The sequence below is a fragment of the Ciconia boyciana genome, chromosome 7 (genome assembly GCF_034638445.1).
Source record: "Ciconia boyciana chromosome 7, ASM3463844v1, whole genome shotgun sequence".
Taxonomy (NCBI): Eukaryota; Metazoa; Chordata; class Aves; order Ciconiiformes; family Ciconiidae; genus Ciconia; species Ciconia boyciana.
Window position 1 is genome coordinate 13,098,820 of NC_132940.1, and position 14,884 is coordinate 13,113,703.

General features: G+C 39.7%; 1 protein-coding gene across 5 annotated transcripts in view; it reads right to left on the minus strand.

Annotated features, from left to right (window-relative positions):
- PTPRF (protein tyrosine phosphatase receptor type F) overlaps positions 1-14,884 on the minus strand; it is a 393,615-nt gene that overhangs the window by 315,519 nt on the left and 63,212 nt on the right. The window contains exon 2 of one of the 5 annotated variants that reach the window (XM_072867824.1): positions 3,627-3,722. The exons of the other annotated variants lie outside the window; for them this stretch is intronic. The gene's annotated coding sequence lies outside the window, so the exon portion shown is untranslated. The remainder of the gene's footprint in view (positions 1-3,626; positions 3,723-14,884) is intronic. 5 annotated transcript variants of the gene reach the window in all.

Genomic DNA, 14,884 nt, shown 5'->3' on the forward strand with positions numbered 1-14,884 from the left:
CTCAGCTGAAAAATTTAATTCCTGATAAGACAACCTTTCAACCAACAGAAAATGGACTTTTGACTAAGGGCAACCGGCTGCACCAGCAGAGGTTGTTCAATTCTGTTTGGATTTTTTTTCATTGTCCTCGTAATCACCGCGACATCAGTGGACACAGAAATGAATTAAAGTGCAAAAAACTCTGATGTGTCTCGATTCCACAGGTGCTCACCAGCAGGCTCAGCCCGGCATCCCCACCGCTCACAGCGAGGAGGCACAGGCGGCTGCAGCAGCACGGAGAAGCTCCCATGTAAGGCATATTCATTGCAAAGGTAACTTACCATCCTATTAACGTGGCTTATAGACAGCTGTAAATTTTCAGCATTACAACACTTTATGATGTTAAATAATGCATCATATGTTGCACAGATAGTTTATTGTATATTTTTCCACTTTGAAGACTTTAATGGATCCTATACAAATTGCACACAGCTGCATATTACTGGTAGTTGACAACTTATTAAAAATTACATTATCTGATCATCTGAGAAACAGAATGCAATAGTGCCGCTGAATACTACGCTTTAATATGTGCATAAAAAGGAATGTTGTGGTGCAATTTTTAAGTGCTTATCCTTATGAAGAAATTATTTTTTTTTAAATAAAGATCTACTGCTTTTACAGCATCTGAATGTGCAATACTGCATATTAAAAAAAATCACACTGTAAAGAGCTGTACTACAGTGCAAAAACTGCCACTGGAAATATTAGAATTATCTGACCTTCCTGCAACTAAAATCCCCAAATAAATGCTGTATTAGCATACCTGTTTGTGCTTCATTTTCTGATAACAGAGCTTGGTTAAGACTCAAGAAGCAGATAAATCACAGAGCAAGCACTAGAACTCAGGACAGTCAGCTTCCAACTTGTTTGAACTTGATTGTATATTGCTAAGCTCGAACAGAATGTAAACTGCTGCCCTGTAACAGTTTAGATCATATGTTAAAAAACTTTCAAGCATAGTTATTTGTATTTTAATATTGCCTGAAGGTCCTACACCAAGATCATACCCCATGATCCTGGATTCTCCACCATACAGTTCCTGTCTTGAAGAAGTTACGATCTAATATAGACAAGATGCAACGAAGAAATACAACAAGCAATCAAGGGAAGATAAGAGTGGGAAGTCATCAACTTAAAGGTACAGTTAGTTAGTTCTCTAACTACTGAAAAATCCCTCTAGGCAGGGAGCAAATAAAGATAAATAGTAGTAGTTACCATAGGAGCCCTTTTAAGGAGTAAATATTTAAATAGTTCTGAGAAGTAGCTACAGTGCTTTCAAACCTGAACCTTAACTAGTCTTGTCTAATATAATTTATAATCTTAAACATTATCAATTTGTGGCAGAGGAATAATAAGCCTTCTACATTCTTGCCATTTTCTAGAACAACTGAAAAGAAATTGTTGCAAGTGATGAAGCAGCAAGAATTCATATAACCCTTTGAAGTCCTCTTGGTTTGTTCACCTATTCCCATATTGCTAAAACACAAAGGTCCTTAGTTAAAGGCAAGGAACGTCCATCTAGCCTAGGAAGGGGGAATTTTAACCACTCATTTTCACTGTATTTTCAACAAGAACTACATTCACCAAGGTTTCTAGCTGCCTTAACTAAAGGCCATTTGCCTCTTTACCAAAGCAATCTAAGGAACCACAGGTTTCTATGAACACCCTTGCCCACTTCTCTTATTCCTCCTTTGCAGATTTAATTTGCAATATCACTCATTTCTTATCACCACCAACCATTTTGTAAGCCTAGTTAGAGATTCTTCCGCATTACGAGAACACTGGGACAGGAGGTCTTCCATTTTGGATACCACCTCAATAAAACTTAAGTAATAAATACTGAACTTCATATATTCAGTGCAGTAAGACATTTGGCAATATAACTTGTAACACACAAAGCATGTAACTGGATCCCAATAAACAAACAAACAAACCAAACCATGAGTTCAAATCATTTTCCATGACCACATTCATCTTCCTGAAAGCCATGCTTCACCGTGACTGATTTGTCCTTCCCTTTTAAAACAGATTCTGTTTAAGGGCTAGTAATGGCATTTGCCACATGTCATGACGGGGGATAGAGGGAACCAAAACCTATAAATCCAAGCTGAAAGCTTGTCCAAGGCCAATGCTGCAGTGTAGAACCTCCGTCTCCAGGACAAGTAAGGTCACCACCAAATGAAAACCACCACCAGTGACAACAAACCTTGACACTGCAACATCACAGGTGGAGACACAAAAAAACCCCCCACAATTTACTAAATAACCAGCAAGACCTGCGGCTGTAAAGACTATGCACAGATTACAATCTCCGTTCTGGTATTTTTTTATTACTGAACGCTCATCCTCCAAAAAACATCATTTGTAATACAGTGAACCCAAGTTTCTGAGCAAAATATATGTAATATGGAACCCAGCCAAATACTACTGATTACACCACTGTCCCGAAAGCCTGCTGGCAAGGTATGTGTTGCTTCAAAATAATCCTAAATTATGGAGTCTTCATTCTTTATGAAAATAAAATAACCTGTTCTCTCTCGCTCATCTGAAGTTACCAAATATTTACTTCCTTGGTCAAGGAAAAAGCAGACTTTCTTGAGGTCCTTCATTCCCACTGAGTGGCCATGAATATGAATATGCATAGCAGTACAAAAGGATATAAAAACAGAAAGAAAGAGAACATAGAAAAAATGCTACTATCAGTATTTAAATAATGAGGCAGCTTTATCTTAATCAGTATATCAATTTATTCACATGAGGTGACAAGAATATATTAAAGCTATTCTGAAGTTGGGCCATTAAATTGCTTAGACAACCTGTTAACCAGCGCTGTTGGCAATTAGGAACGCATTTTCACTGGAGGCTTTCTGTAGAGCCATGCTTCAAAGGTTCAATCTGCAGTATATTAACTTACCAAGAAACATCCTGAGAACTGCTCTTCTGTCATGTGAGCTCATTGCTTCCAACTAATTAAACCTACAGTTCATATTCTTAAGAAGTCGACGTCCTTCTGCCAGTTTAGCATTTGCACAACCATGAGAAAGGTAACTTTAAGCAACCAAGCTACACTAATCAACACTAGGTTGGCTATGAATGTCCTCTATCCCAAAGTAATTTTTATTTACTTGTAGAACATTTGGACTAAAGTGTTTTTATTTTAGTCTTCTGCAGCACTCATGATTCTGTACATGTACTCATGTATGCACATGTACATGCATGAAAGGCAAATTTACTCTAACTTTTCTGTTAAGGGAAAACTTGGCATTTCTCTAGCACAAAGCTGTAAAAGCTAGCTGGAATGCAGATCCTAATCACCAGAGAAAAACTTGTTGAAAGAAGGAATCCACACCTCGCTGCAAATAGAGTTGTTCCACAAAGATTGGGGGGAACACGCAACGAGCTCAAAACAAATGGAAAAAAGGACTGATGGGTAGAGAATAAGCAGCCTAAGAACAAAATTACAATTGCCAAAGTTTCAGGTTCTTTTGCATTAAGGGAAATGAGTAAAAAAATGTTCGCAAGCCCTATGAGCAAACCGGAGGAAAACGAGGTGTTGAATGCATGGATAAATTATCCAAAACTACCTGAAGTTTGCCTCAGTCTTCAGGAAGGGCAACAGCAGCAAGAAAGGTGGGATGAAGGCAGGATGCTGAGGGCAGTCAGGATGGACACGGGAACTACTGCAACCAAAGAGGACACAATACTCAATGCACTGCACTCAGGAACCCAGAAAAGGCCTTGCAAAACATTCATATGGGGTGTGATTACTGCAGGTCTGATAGCAAATAGATCAAGCTAGACTGGTACCAGAGGATTATAGAATAGCAAATGCAAATGTCTATTTAAAAAAAAAGGGAAAAACTAATTTTGTTATCTAAATGTTGGCTGATTTGATCTCAGGAGTAATGAAATGTTTTAAAACATTTCAAAAGACAGATAATTAGAGACCTGAAGGAAAGAGAAAAAAAACGGGATAAGACACCACTTGGGTTAACCAGCAATAATTCATGCCACATTTTCCCAGTATGTTTTGCAAATAAAACACAAGATTTCTCTAAACATAATGTGGTAGGTCTCATTTATCCTGCTATCAGAAAACAACACTGCAATGTTATGTAGGAAATAACCAATTTAGTGGGAGAAAATAAAAAACAATGTAAGAATCCTAAGATAAATAAGGAAAGGGGCTAAAGTCAAAAGGTCAAATAGGAACAAGAAAAATGAGGCTGTAGTGGTTACTAATAGATTTTTTTCCCCAAGGGTTTACCCTGAGATATATATATTTTAATAATACATATATGTGTGTGTGTATATATGTATATAAATGAAAGTGACTTGAAGAAGGGGAAACACTAATCAAGTTGGCTGCATGTCAGTGTAGAGGACGACATCCGTCATATGCTAAGAACGGGGTAATTTTAAGGACAGATAAATATAGACCCAAATACCTAGTATCACATACAAAACTCTGCACTCAAGGAGAAAACAGGAAGATTGTACCTGGTACAATCAGGTAGAAAATTATTAAGAAAGAAAAAATTTGGTGCATTAGATGGAGGACAGATAAGTGACATAGCTCTGAGAAAAGTCTCAGAGAAGCATTTTTGCTGCTTGCATTACGCAAGGCTCCGTATAGCCTTGCGGCAGCCCTGGTCACTCATATTCACAAAAAATTCCTTCAAAACAAGACCCTGAAGACAAATGATCCCTAAACAAATTTAGGCTAGAATCTCGAATTTTTTTAAAAATATGAATGGCTTGCCCATTCAGCAAGCAACAGCCACAAAAAAAAAAAAAAAAAAAAAAAATTATTTTTGAAGTGGTACTTGATCAGATTACAAGGAGGACTTTGATGCAATTGCCTGCGATAGCACTGGACTAGATGTGACGTGTATTCATACCAGGGGAAAAAATACAGGAAAAAAATTTGAAGTGGCATTGGCACTGCTTTTCTCTGTAAAAGCAAATTCTTTAGCATATACCTGAGTGAAAGAAAATTGGTACTCGTAAACCAGGAAGAACAACTAGTGAAGGAACCAGAGAGCAGGCAAGGAAGTACACGGTTCTCTGTATTCTCTTCTCTTCATAAAATATCACCGAAACCTCTGTTCGGACACTGGTTTCATTTTAAAAGAAGGTTCATAAAAAGAAGAGACAAAGCAGGATTATACGAACAGCAAGAGGAGATTTGTTTTGCTTTACAGGGGGAAAAAAAAAAAATGGACCTTTGGTGTCACCCAATGCCTTCTGAAAACCTGAAAGGTCAGAAGTATTTCTTAATTCACCAGTAAACTCTCTCTCAAAATGTTTTTCTTCACTTAAAACCTAGCTCCCGAAGTAGATCTCACCAAGGTTTTTCAATCTGAGCTTCACTACAGGCACTTCAATAACATGAAGATGAGTGCACAAGGAATTATGCATTTTACTTCATGGCTAAATTATTTTGTTTTTAATTTAGAAACAAATTTTTAAATCCAATGGAGAGACTTATCTTAGATCAACCTAATGCCAGAGGCAAGTGCTCCAACAGATAACTGATTTGAGAACTAACCATCACAGTCACGTTGCCTTACTCAGACTGCTTTAACGACTTCTAGATAATGCAACCAAATACTTCCCTTGCACAAGAAAACTCACACGCCAACAACTGGGAACCACCAGGGCAGCCCGGATGGCGTATTTAGCACATGTAGATACCTGACAATTCATTGCTTTTGATTTTTTTGCTTCTGATAATAAAGATAATAAACGTAACAGCATCCCTTTAGTAAAACAAGAGTTATTTAGCCCCTACAAGCCTCTGCAACTCCTAACAGGAATTAAAATGGATTTAAAAGATTTATAAAGGACTAAAATCTAGTTTCTACAGTTATACTGAAGCAGAGGAGCAAAGATGTTTTCCTGCATGTGTACAAACCCTGCTGCAGTGGCGAAAGCCACATTTGGCAAGCCACCAGTGTGCCCCCCCACTTAAAAATCGAGGAAAAGGCACGTAAGTGAGCAGCAAAATATTAGACTCAGGTACAGTGGGAAGAACAGGCTCCTGGCCCCTCAAACAAGCAATCCTATATTCTAAAGAAATGAGAGCTGGTTAATATTATCCTGTGCTGCATATCTGTTACTGTCGGTAATCATATCATTATATTTTTATTGGGTTGGGGTTTTTTTGAGGCAGGAAAAGAATTGAATCTTTCTTGCAGCAAATTCCAGAAACGAAGTGATTACTATGTAAACATCACTTTATTAATTCTAAAGTATCTCAGTAGACACACACACTATACATAGATAGAATCATAGAATGCTTTGGATTGGAAGGGACCTTTACAAGTCATCTAGTCCAACCCCCTGCAAGAACAGGGACATCTGTAACTGGGCCACGTTGCTCAGAGCCCCGTCCAGCCTGACCTTGAATGTTTCCAGGGATGGGGCATCTACCACCTCTCTGGGCAACCTGTTCCACTGCCTCACCACCCTCACTGTAAAAAATTTCTTTCTTAAATCCAGTCTAAATCTGCCCTCCCTTAGTTTAAAACGATTACTCCTTGTCCTGTCACAACAGGCCTTGCTAAAAAGTCTGTCCCCATCTTTCCTGCCCCCCTTTAAGTACTGGAAGGCTGCTATAAGGTCTCCCCACAGCCTACAAGAGATACATATATAAAAACTATTTCTATTTCTCTTTTCCTAATTGTAAGTAGTGCAAGTTCTCCTCCCTCTCAGAAATAACCCTACTTGAAGTTCCACTGATGAAAGGGAAAAGCAAGCCCTTTAAATTGAGCTATTAAGTCTTTTGTATCTCAATCTGAGATGAGCAAAAGATGCATATAATTATCCTCTGTCCAAAAATAATGCATTTCCAGTACAAAGTTAGTGAAGTCCTGACACTGCATATAAACAAAAAAGAGAACAATCTACATTAATTGCTATTTATTGAACAACATATTCCCCCAAACATTTTTTTTAATCCAGCAACCACCCCAGGCTGATCCAGCCCTATAAAGAACAGGAAAGGTAGAGTCAGGAGGCAAAAATGTAGAAAAAAAATGCACAACCTGGTTTGATACAGACCGTTCGAGGTAAGGTTGCTTCATACACAGACTTGCACACATTCAGTCCCCAAAGCCTTCTATAAGCTGCAGACACCATGATGAAACACTTTTCATTTTGTAAACACGCTACTGCTTTCCTGGAGTTTTTCTTGTAACAAAAGCAAATATATGCTGCCAGATGTACTAAGTAAGAATGGTCCTGAAGGAGCTGGCAAATTCCATCACAAACCTCAAACAAAAGTGCTGCTGAATAGTAATAAACACTCCAGCGTTTGCAGTCCCTCTTCCACACGCAAGTATAGGAGTAACAATATGCATAACCACCCTGCTATGCAACATGAACAGCACACGCATCCAAAGGAACTGCTATATGGCCAATATAGTGATTATCAAAAGCAAAATTTCAACCATAAAGGGAAGCAAGGGAGAGAAGTCAGGATAGCTTTTGGACACGTGGCTCAAACCCATTTTCCCTTCAAGAAAATAGGTAACCTTGGGAATCTGGATTCTTGATCTTGAGCATATCATCTTTGTTTCTTCTCTCTGCAGCCTCTGAACATTTTTAGTTTCAACATGATGAAGGTGGCAGAAACAAAGAAAAATTTGAACAAGCTGAATGTTCATTATCTTGTCATAATGCACAAGACTCACATGTTCTGAAAGGCTTCTATTCTTTCCTTTAAATATTTTTATTCAAATAACCTCAAACGCTGTAGAACCTGAAGTTAGACTACAATACCCAGAGGGGAACCAGTATGTTCTCTTTTCTACCCTTAAGAAGAAAATAGATATTTATATATCTGCATGCCACAGAAGTACAGCCCACCATGCCATTCTTTAATGCTGCTGTAATAACTGAGTTATTGCCAGCATAAACCAGCCAAAATATCTGGTGGCCACACCAGATCCAAAAGCCCAGCTAAGCCCCCTGCTCTGGTAATGTCTTACAGCAAGTGAACTGTAAAAACAGTAGTAGTATCAAAAGAAAAAACCCTCTGTATCAGTTTTTAACAACTGTTAATTAGTGATTTTCCAAGTTGCAGGTGATATGTGAAACTTAGGATTTAATAGGCACTAACCATCCTCCTTTAGTTCACTCCGAACATTTGACCACTCTGCGATGAGTTTTAAAGTATTCCTGCCGGCCAGTTCAAACCCCCTGTCTGAGAACCCCAGTGGCAGTATAGGAGTCATGAAATTACAAGAAATCATAAATAACGTTTTTTCTTCCCCCCTTTTCCATACTCCTCTCAACTGCACGGAGCCTATTGCTCAACTGTGACCGGTCCAGCAGAGGCTTTACCTGGGAGTTTTGAAATGGTAAGAGCTTTCAGTGAGGGACCTTCTCGTAACCTTCCTGGAAAGCTACGCCAGCCGTGCCAGCCGGCTCACCTACACCCACATACTTTCCGGCTCCTTCAAACAACTTTCCTCTCCGGGAGCTAATATTGACTCTTCACCATGTTTTCATTAAGTCTATTCTTTATTACAGTTTCTATCAATATGCCCTGTACATTTACTGTCTGCAGCTCCTTGCAACACTCACCAAGCTCTGAAGGAAAAAAAGAAAAAAATAAAGGGGGCGGGGGGGGGAAGAATAACGGCATCACATTTGTAATCTTCTATTCTTCGGCATCAAGGACAACTTAAGTAATAGGTTACACACCAGAGTCAGCAGCTCATCAAGTTCACATTCAAATGCTTTTAGAAATCTTGATTTAATACCATCTGGTCCTGATGATTTCTTACAGTTCCTTTCACCAATTAATTATAAATCCTATTCCACTGACACTTCAATTTGAGACATTTCCTCAGAAAAGTCTTCTGGAAGAAAGGTTCCAACATGCACAACTCACCCCTACAATCCTCTCACACACAAAGAAATAGTTTAGTTTCTACATTTGCATTCCTATCTTTCTCAAATGCTCCTTTTACACCTGGAAGCCAATCTATTTGGAAAAGGTTTTATTAGTGGCTTTTCCTTACAGTCGTTAATAAGCTGATCTTCAACCTCGGAAGCAGACTTTCCTATTTCGTTCTTACATTCAACTTTCCAGAATTCATGCCCTTTTCTAGTTTCCTTGTTTTATGATGGCTTCCTCTTTCTGAGAAGTGTCTTTTTACTTCTAGTAATCTTCTTTGGTTTGACAATATTGGCTTTTCTCCTCCCCAAAAACGCCTTTTTTTATTGCTGGCATAAGTCTGCTCTTCACCACTGTCTTTAAGCAGTCACTGTGCATCCTGTGGCCACTTTAAACTTCCAGCTGTTTCTTTTACAAAGGAAAAAAGAAGAGAGAAGAAATTCTTATCTTCATAATTTTCATGTCATTCTCATTATAGAAGTTGAACGTGACAGTGATGGTGGGTTTATTGCTCTAAGATAAAGTACAAGACAGCCACTGTCACAGTGGCTTTACTCTACTTCCACCTCAAACCAACTGCAGCAAGACATGACTTTCTTCTCAGGGACTCTCCACTGAGCTGCTCCACAAAAGTAGTTTACAACATTTCATGCAAAATCCCTGTATAAAACTTGTCTTGACATGAAGGCAGCCCCTGTAAGGGTAATAGAGGCTGAGGTTTTTGTTCTTACAAGCTTTGTAGTCTTTTAGCTGCATATAGTAACTGCTATTGATGCGACAAAATAATTGTAGTCATTGAACTGAAAACGATCACTATTAGATATATCCAGAACCCCAGCAAATAAGAAAAAATTTCAGCTTCCATCTACTACATCTGGAGAGGTCAGATGGCCCTACAAATATTAGGCAAATATCTTGTGTTGATTAACCACAAATACCACCTTTGGTTTCACCCAAAACACTTTCCCAGAGGAAGGCTGAACAATCGGTCCAGAGTGTTGAGATTATGAGTACGGAAACACAACCAAAACCTCCAGCTGAGATCAGTGCCCACAGTAAAAAGAGATACTTCACAAACAGACAGGAATATTACCTAATCCACACATTTCAGTTGTAAAAAGCCTACAAATAATACTGAGATTTGTAGTTGCATTGTCCCAAAGACAGGCTGCATGAGAAGTACATGATCAGCACTCTATTCTTTCACTTATTTTTGCCTAAGAGCAAACCATAAAGCTATAGTAATAAAAAATGAAAAATTACTACTTCCAGAAAATTATTTTCTTGTGACTTTACTTGAATTTTCTCGGCAGTGACAGAATATTAAGAAAAAATCCCAGAAGTTAGAGGCAGAAGAAACCTGTAAGGTTACCCTGTCCCCAGATTGCTCCCACGACGTATTTCCTAATAGCCTGACCAATACAACTACTTACTGCCAAATTAAAGCCCTGTACAAAAGTTAGACTACAAATAAAATGAGCACAGTTTCTGTGAAATGCTTCCTCAACTTACTAGAAATCTTTGCAGGTTTTAACAAAACAGGGAAGAAAAACCAAACCGGCCACTAATTTCAGTGAAATATCATGAGGAAATTAATTAATTTAACATAAGGCTACTTCACCAGGGAGAGCAGGAATGTATGAGATAAAACAAACTTCCACTGTGGACTGGAATATGACTACAAAATAAGAAAGGAAAGCTGGATCAGTTTCCAGCAATAGTTTAATCCTTGGAAGGCTGTTATTAAAAAGCAAGATTCATCAATATGCCTTGCTATAAAATCACAGAAAAGTAGGCAAGAAGCAAGCTAGTAAAATAACTACCATGATTTGTATGGTCAGTAGAGATTGCTTTAAACATCGTACTGTGTTAGTATAAGCCATTTTTCAAATCTGCTTTTAAAGAACAGCTTTTGAACATGGCTAATACTCACTGGAAAATTAGGGTTGGGGTTTTTTTGCCCCAAATTACTCAGGCAGAGAAAAAACATCTGTATTCTAGAAGCATACCAAAAGCTGCATAATTAAGGAACACAACCATGCATGGATGTCAGGCGAGACAACAGCAACAGTAGAAGAAACGACGTGAATGACTCAATATCCAGAGGTCTGAACTAGTCATTAAGTTTGATCGTGATGCACCAGTTGCAGAAAGCAAGATATGGCTCTTAGGAGAAACCAGGATCTCTCACTTGGGAAGTCTAGAGATAGTGGGCTCAAAGGCTTTTCCTCACTTCAAGAGATGAGAGAATAAAAGTCTGAGCATTTAAAAAAAAGGAAACACTGGGGATTGGAATTACCTGCTACATTGCTTCTTAAGCAAGGAAGTTAATAGTCCAGTACTAGAGACAGGTGCCAGGACTCTAGGTCCCCATGCTGCTCTGAGCACACTTTTCCAGGAATTACAGACAACTGGCACCACCAAAGCTAACCCTTCTGTACTTCAACCCAAACTATTCTACCTCCAGCTAACTCACCCAGGTTTGCCTTGACAGCATGACTCCACTTTAATCCAGATTCAGCTTACAGCACTCTTTCCAGTACCCAACATAGAGCAGTACAGCAGCCACAACACTGCCCCACAGTCACGCTTCTCAAACCAGCACAAGCTTAGGGGAGGTCCGCACCAGCGCCCAGTATGTGCAGCATCCCAGGCTTTGCACTGACAGAGGCGTCATTATTGCACATCAGTCTCCTGTAAGCAACACAAGCAGGGTGGGTTGGAAGAGGAGGAAAGGATGTGGATGTTTGCCAGGTGGGACCTTTGAGGGAGGCATTTGTGCACCACAGGAATATCTAAGAAAGCTGAAGATGGCAAATTCCAAACCTCCCAAAGAAAAAGCATCTGCATCGCAGTGCTTGACTGTAAAGAGGTTTTTGGGAGACAAAGAGCCTAGCAAGAGAATCAGCAGGAGATCCGAATACTCATCTCACCCAGAGCAGAGTGGACTTGTCACACCAGGGGCTGAGGAACAGCAGCAAAGCAACACTTTGAACAGCCCTTACCCATCTAAAAGGCAATCTGAAACCAGAGAGAAGTCTAGCTTACAGTAGGAACTCTTCCCTGCTTCTGTGTAATATATTTCCTGTTTGAGATGTTTTGAAAATACTAGAGGAAATTATTTACAGCACCATCAATATGTTAGCCAACTGCTTATACACTTCCATTGACAGTCTTCCAGCAGAGACATCGCAAACTGTCCAGAGTCACAGCTACAACTACAATATATCAAAATTAATCTGGCACCTGTGTAAAATTTGGCGGTCATACCCAATAAACCGTTTTGACCATGATGTAGCAGTGACTGACAACTCGAACGGAGCAAGCTGGGCACAAAGCTCCTCTCCACGCCTCATTACAGTGCCGCACCAGTCAATATACACAGCACTACCCGCTATTGCTACTAGGGCCATTACTCATTAGAGTAGTGTACAGAGAAACCAAATGCCCTCTGGAATCTCAGAGAGCGCAATTCACCTGTAAAGCACCAGCAGAAAACGTCAAGTTACTAGGAGAGTCCCTAGAAGAAAACAGCAGCAGGGCTGTAAGCATCACCAATGGGTTGTACCTTATGCAGCAATCGGAGTAAACTTATAGTAAACTCAGACAATTTAAATTCAGAGAACAAGCACATCCTTAACCAAAGCACCACTGTGTAGCCATGAAATATCACAGACAGACATTTCATCGCCGTTTTATGTTCTTGACATTGTCGTGTTTCTCAATGCATTGCCTTGCCAGCAATGATTACCAAAAACCTGAGTGCCAGTGGAGAATGAGTCCTGCACCTCATGCCCCTCCACGGGCATTCTGCAGTCACAAAAATGTGTCCTATCTGGATAACTCATTTGTGCTTTGTTTGTATTGCGCAGCATTTAACGAGGTTGTGCATAATCATTTGAAGGCATGCAAATCATTTTTATTTTGTGTATTACCTAGGAAATTAAGTGCTGCCTTCTCCTTTATCTTGTTAGCACAAGTCATTACATCTTTTTCATATGCCAAGATAAATTTAACACATATTCATTGGTTTCTAAGGAAAAAGAAACTGTAGGCATCAAATTATACCTAAAATGCATTTAATTCCCTCTGCTCTTTTAATTGTATGTAAAGAGCTTGAATCTACCCTGGTACAAACTTCAGCTTCCCCAAGCTTATGACTAAAATGTTGCTTTCCTGACAATATCACCCGCTTCCTATTTTATTTTTTGAGAAAGTTAACTACCTTTAAAAGATGCCACCTTTTTTACTGACATACTATTTTCAAATTATAACTCTATCTCTGTTAGTAAAACCTTACGTGACCACTGAATACAAAATGGGTTTCCTGGCCCAAACCACCTTTTCCTTTCTGAGGCAGAGAGGTCTCTCCTGCTGCAATTTTAATGAAGCTCCTGCTCCTGTGTTCGTACTTTTGTGGGCACACGTCCATCACTGCTCCCCACGGGGAGGGCAGGCAAAGCGTTAATCCTTGCCGCTGAGCCAGCAGAGGGAGCACAGAACATATTTAGACCAAGATTCATAATCGATTCTTAAAAAAAAAAAAAGAAATAAAGAAGTTGGTCTGAGTCATTAAAATTGCTTGGATTTTAAGCAACATCTTCAATCAGACTGCAGAAGAGCGGGGAGTTAAATATGGGGTTAAAGCCCAATAACAATAGCTCTTCTAGCACCATACAGTACCAATGAAACCTTACATAATAATGTATTTTCAATTATTAAATGAGCAAAATATGTTTTTGTTTTGGAGCCACGTTGAACAGCCACAAGGGTATTCTCTTTAAGCACTCAGCAGAGTAATGAATTGATCAGCTGTGAATGCTGGCAGAGGAACAGCGGCTGCCTGCAAGCACCATCTCTTCAAAGCGGCTCCGCTATCTGTCAAGGTCTCGACTTCTGCTAAGGGTCCAGCAGACATCCTGGCAAACCTGTCTAAAAAAGGCTACCCAAGCCTCCACCAGAATAGGAAAAGAAATCACATCTTGCTTTGAGTTTTATTTAAGGAAAGCAGGGTGTAAAGAAGGCAGGCAGCCTCCAATTTTGCTTTTCCAATAAAAGCAAAAAAATGAGTAAGAAGAGCAAGCAATTTATTTCTGCACCATCCAAGGTCTGGGTACTCATTAGTGCATGTAACTGGTATGTTCTGTGATGACCATTTCAGTACCAAGCTTACTTAATTTACTTTGTCTTTCAATAACACGGTATTTGTTTTCACAAAAATGAACATAATGAGAAAAAATACATATAAAACATGCAAATTAAGAAATTTAGAGATGTAACAGTATGCTATGGGTTGGTACAAAGAATGAAGCCTTAATTTACTTGACTTAGTCTAGAACATTAGAATATTTTTCCTATTAAGTCCACCATCAACATTTTCCTAATGAGCGTGCCCAGACAGAATAACATTTGCTATTGAAGTGCGTGTCAGAGCAGCAAGTACAATCCAAGAGGAAAAGGAAGGAAAAAGACTCAAAACTGCAAGATGACCGGGAATATTTTGTTATTTAAGAGCCTGATACCCAAATTATGGAAACAAAGGTTAAGACCCTCCCATAGGATGCCTCTACTAACAGCCACCGGGCCACAGAGCCTCCAGGGAGCATCAGAGCGGATGCAAATGAGTCGGCAATTAAGGTTCACAAGGTCACTTTCACTCTGAGCGCCTTTCCCCTGCGTTCATTATTTACATCTCATACTGCTGGAGCGAAGGGCGGACTCTGACACGGGCGATAGCAGCCAAACGCATCCCCTTCTCACAACTCCCATCGCAGGGGTGGGCGCTGCCCAAGACCCAGAGCTGCACGGGCTCAGCCGGCACTGGCAGGCATCCAAGCACAAGCTCCTCCGCCTTGCACTGCTCCCAACATGTCCTTGTGGGTGTCTCCCACACTTTTTTTTCCCCCCTTTTAATTGAATGAGACAGATCCAGTG